Source organism: Egretta garzetta, unplaced genomic scaffold (assembly GCF_000687185.1).
Source record: "Egretta garzetta isolate BGI_Z169 unplaced genomic scaffold, ASM68718v1 scaffold403, whole genome shotgun sequence".
Lineage (NCBI taxonomy): Eukaryota > Metazoa > Chordata > Aves > Pelecaniformes > Ardeidae > Egretta > Egretta garzetta.
In genome coordinates this window covers 664392-669442 of record NW_009259240.1, presented here as the reverse complement: position 1 = coordinate 669442, position 5051 = coordinate 664392, and positions in this window count along the sequence as shown.

Here is a 5051-nt window from a genome sequence, read left to right as displayed (position 1 = left end):
ATTATTGCTGTGATTTTGCTTGTCAAATATAAGCAGAGAATTATATAATGTATACTCTTTGCATTTGAGGATAGTTTGTCTGTATAGAGTTATAATAAAGGGAGAAAAAGCTCTTAACACCATCACCTTCAATTGTCAGCTTTAGCCCAAGGCAATTGGGTTCATGACGGCTTCTAAAGTTCACTTTTTAATAATGAGAAATCTCAATTTATTTGAATAATAAAAGCATTTAATATGTCTTTCTACGACAAACAACCTACTTGACTGTAGTCTGGCTCTAGGCATTGGGGCATTAAGTAAAAGTTACGTTTAGAAGCAAATGAACAATTTCTGACAGTGCTAGAGAACTGAACCAGTAAAACCAAAAGAGAGTAACTCTAGAAGCAATTGCAGGCAAAGGGGGTTTAGACGGGTTGGTTTTAAGCCCAACATTTCACAGCCACCCGTTGACTCTGGTACAAAGAAACCAAATGAGGCTGAAAGAAAATGCCACCAAACACAAGAGAACAAGAGCTAGAGCTAAACCAACACTCGCTCCTGTTTGTTCAGCGCTTGGATTTGTGAAGTCAAAGCTGATTTAACATGAGCATTTTCCTATTCAGCTGGAGACTTGCATGCTTTTTCTTATTCCTCCCCTGGGCACCACACAGCTTTTTCTCATGTTTTTAATCTGTAAAGAACAGAGCAGTGCTGAGCCATATAAAAGATGCTACCACACCCTCAGTGCCACTTTGCACAGGACATAAAAGAAACTCTAAAGAAAAACTTCAGTGGACCATGTCCCTCCTGCTGCTGCTTGTCTTCAGATTGATGAGCCAGAGGGAGTTATTGCATGAAAGGTGGGGCTAAGTGGAGGAAAAGATTGATATTAAAAAAACCAAACCCTGGGGATGAAAGACACTCGTCTTGTGTGTTTCAGACATTGTCACAAAATGAAGTTCAATGAAGAACTCTCCATACCTTTTTAAGAATTTTCTTTTTACTTGCAGAAATGTGGGAATTGAATCTTATCTTCACCCATACGCATTCGGTGTCGGGCATATGGGAAGAGCAGTAAAAGAGCCTTCATTTCTCTGCATGCAGCATCTTCTGCAGGCATGTTCAAACTTGCATTTGTGCACCCTGTATGAATGAGGAAATCTGCAGTAATAGCGGTACAGTTAGCATCGCATTGGCTTCTGAAACTTTTATTCCTATTCCGATTATTCTTCCCAGTAATCATGGGTAGCTCTTAACACCTTTATTTTTTCTCTGCCATCTGGCTCATATTCCTGTTGTAACCTTTTAACTGACCACAAAAAAAGAAAACCCTAAATACAACCACACGCACACAGACACACCCCTCTCCTGCCATCCCACCACTGGTTGCAACAAATCAGTTTTACTGCATCAGTTACAGTTCGTCTGCTGGCATTTCCTTCCCAGTTGTGAGACTTCAGTATGTTTGTTTCATTTTCAAAGTATTAGCTGGCTTAAGTTCTGCTGCTAGTTAAATAGCAAAACTTCTTCCAGCTGTCTCCTTTACCAACATATGTATATAATCCTGTCTCCTCTCAGCTTTCCTTTTCCTCTTTTCTCACTTAATGTCTGTCAGAGCTCCTCCTTACGCTGTGAGGCTTGCAGGGCCGGGAATGTGACTGTTGAAACCTCTGAAGAAAAGTCATGGCAAAATGCCATTGTGTGCTGTATATATTAAATACTCTTAAAAATTTGTCCATTCTCAGCATTTTCACTTCTTTCCTATTTGCTTATGGTCTATGAATTACTTAACTGGTTTAACTGAATTATCATAATACTCCATGTTTTCCATATGCACTTTATAAAATAATTCATATTTATGCAGTTCTTTAAGACCCTAAGGTAAAAGGTTACAATGGCTTCCAAGTTATTACCATCAAATTATTGTTCGCTACATTTTGTGGAAATACTCTGAGGTCTTAACAGGTCTGTTGAAATCAAGAGAGACTTAATTACTTATTACTGTCTTTATTTTCTGCTCTGAGATAGCAACAGGGTAGAATAAATTTCTAATTGGTCCCTGTGGCTAACAGAGTTACTCATGTCTTCCCAGCAGGTACTGTTCACATTTGCATATCCACTTTCATTACTAAAAAAACCTACCTTGGTTGAGAAGGTTGGGATGCTCGGAAAGCAAACTTCACCAAGTCCTCCTGGAATGGTCTGGGATTGTCCACAAAGCCCTTTTATATAAACCATCGAGATTGAGTGCGTTGGCTAATGCCCTCTCTCTCCATCCCACTGTATATCCCCTGAGGGACCCCAAACAAGTGCAAATTTTACTTCCCCCCCCCCAACCAATTTATTTGCAGGTTTTGCGACAATTGTATGCTGTACAAAAGATGGCCAAAACTCCTGACGATAGGATCCACACTCCAAAAATCTTCCCTATGGCCACAAGCCCCGTTCCATGGGGCCTATAGGAAAGAGGGGGAAAACCTTTTTAGTAGGGCCAGCTGCGTTAGGACAAGGGGTAATGGTTTTAAACTAAATCGGGGTAGGTTTAGGCTAGATATAAGGAAAAAATTCTTTACAATGAGGGTGGTAAACCACTGGAACAGGTTGCCCAGAGAGGTAGTGGAGGCCCCATCCCTGGAAACATTCAAGGCCAGGTTGGATGGGGCTCTGAGCAACCTGATCTAGTTGGCGGTGTCCCTGCTGACTGCAGGGGGGTTGGACTCGATGACCTCTAGTGGTCCCTTCCAACCCAAAACATTCTATGATTCTATGATTCTATGATTCTATGGATGTTGAGGGCAGAGGGAAGCTCATCGCAGAGTGGGACACCCTACCTGGGTTGCCCACTTCTGGGCTACAGGGGGCTCCCACGGGCCCTGGCACTCAGCCTGCTCTGCCCTCCTTGCACAAGTGCGGCTGGCTGGTCACCCAGTGCAGCTTGGGGACGGGCTCAGGCGTCACCCGTTGGCCACCGCAGCCTTGTAGCCACATGTAGCTTGTGCCACTGCTGGGTTTAGTGCTGAGCTTTCCAAGCAAAACCCACCTGCTTATTTCAGTTTACAATTGGATGACTTTTTTTTTTTTTTCTTTATGGAAAAGGCTGTGTTGTGACAAGAGAAACTCACCACCAATAAAATACCTATTTTCTTGTCCTGCACCCCATTATTACTAGATCCACTATCTATTTTTTACAAGATTTTTTCCATGCTACAGCTTATTTAGCACCATGTTACAGAACGGTTGCTGTACTACAGATGCATACTGGGAGTCTGACTTCTTTTTTGGCTCTCCCTATACTGAGGTTATTGTCACTGAACGATTGCACGGCCTGTACTTTAACCTAGTGGTCCTGTGAATGTAAGGAGGCCTGGGGGGTTCAGAGCTATAAGAAGTGAGATAAATACACAGGGCATTCCCATTCCCTGATGCCCATCCCACTGCCGCCAGTATCCCTTGCACCCCTGGGTGCCCTGCATCTCTCTGCAGTCGCCAGGTGCTCGGTGGGAAGGGCTTCAGGCATGTTTTGTTTACTTGAGTCTCATCTTTGGCTGCAGAGTCTCTCTTCCCGAGACTTCTTTTTATTCTGCGTCCTTATTTAGATACTTATTTTAATTATTCAGTGGCTGTGTCATATGTGCTTCCAGGGAAAGCCTGGCATATCTCAGCTGCACCCATCTGTGCCTTATGATTTTGCCTATAGGGGTGAAAAAAAGATTTTAGTCAGGGCTTTTTTGTTTGGTTTTTTTTTTTCTTCCCCGAGAATGTCATCGATCATATACTTGCTATGGATGCAAAGAGAAGTTGATTTCTTTTGAAGTGAGATTCCCAAACCAGTAGATGAAGACAAATAAGACATCTGACAGGTAGAGAGGGGATGCAGACAAATGGAGAAGTCCAGCATACTATCCATACAGCCGTTACAATATTTGTTCACTTGTGCATTGTTCTTCTCTTTTTTTCCCCTCTCTTAGTTGCAATCTTTCAGTTGTTAATGGCTGGTTTAAGTGTGCCATAAGTTAATACCTTCCCCGTGGAGTACTGTTGCAGAGTAAAAACATACTGATTACCGTACTGGTGTGGAATAAAAGAGCCTCAAGTCCAGTGCTTTGTCTCCAGCGGAGAAGAATGTGAAATATCAGGAGAGAGACGTATAAACTCTCTGTGTGCCTGACTGCACGATGTTGAGGCAGGGGCAAAACATTACCCTTGAACTCAACTCAATATTAGCTTATTAGCTTGAGTGTGAGTAGCGGGGGCACAGGCTTACCCATTTGATCTCACGGTTGTGTAATCATAAGCGTTATAGCTAATTAATATTGATGACTGATCTTAAAACATGTTGTTCTTTCAGGGATTCAACTCGAAGTATAAGACTGGAGGGGGATTTCTACCCAGACATTTTTTCAATTACTAAAAATGCTCGGTGTGTGTTATCAATTACTCTTTGAATACAGGTGCGGAGCGGCCTTCCCTTTTGGTCAGTTCCAGATTTCTTGCTATGTCACCGTTGCTCTGGAAAAGTGTTGCTGTTGAAAATGACTGGTTCTTTTTGTTTGTTTTTATTTAAAGAAGTAACAAGTTTCTTCTGTTTGGGAAATACCCAGACATGTATTTACCTACCAGTGCGTTTCGGAAATACAAAGTAACATTCGATGCAGAATACTTCCTAAAGTTTTGGGTTTGTTTGGGTTTTTCGGAGGTACGCTTTTGAAATGAAAGCGGTGTCTGCCTCAGAGAGTGGCGCCCATTTTGCTAACATAGACAAGTGTAGGTTAGCACAGAAGTAAAAGTTTGGTAAACCAGTGTATTTGTAATACCAAGAAATTAATGTAAACAAAAACATCCTCCTAGAAAATATTTTCCTTGAAAACCTGCCAAGATTTATTGACTAAGTCTGTCTCGACAGAGCACTTCAGCTGAGATCAAACAAAACCCTACCTCGCAGCAAACAGCTGCAGCTATTTTAAAGATGGAGTTGCACCAGCACGAAGAGAGGGGGAGGAAAAAGAACACCAGGGGGAAAGTTTGAGTAACCTGACACAGTACAACCTGCCGTGACACAGGACCTAGGCGAA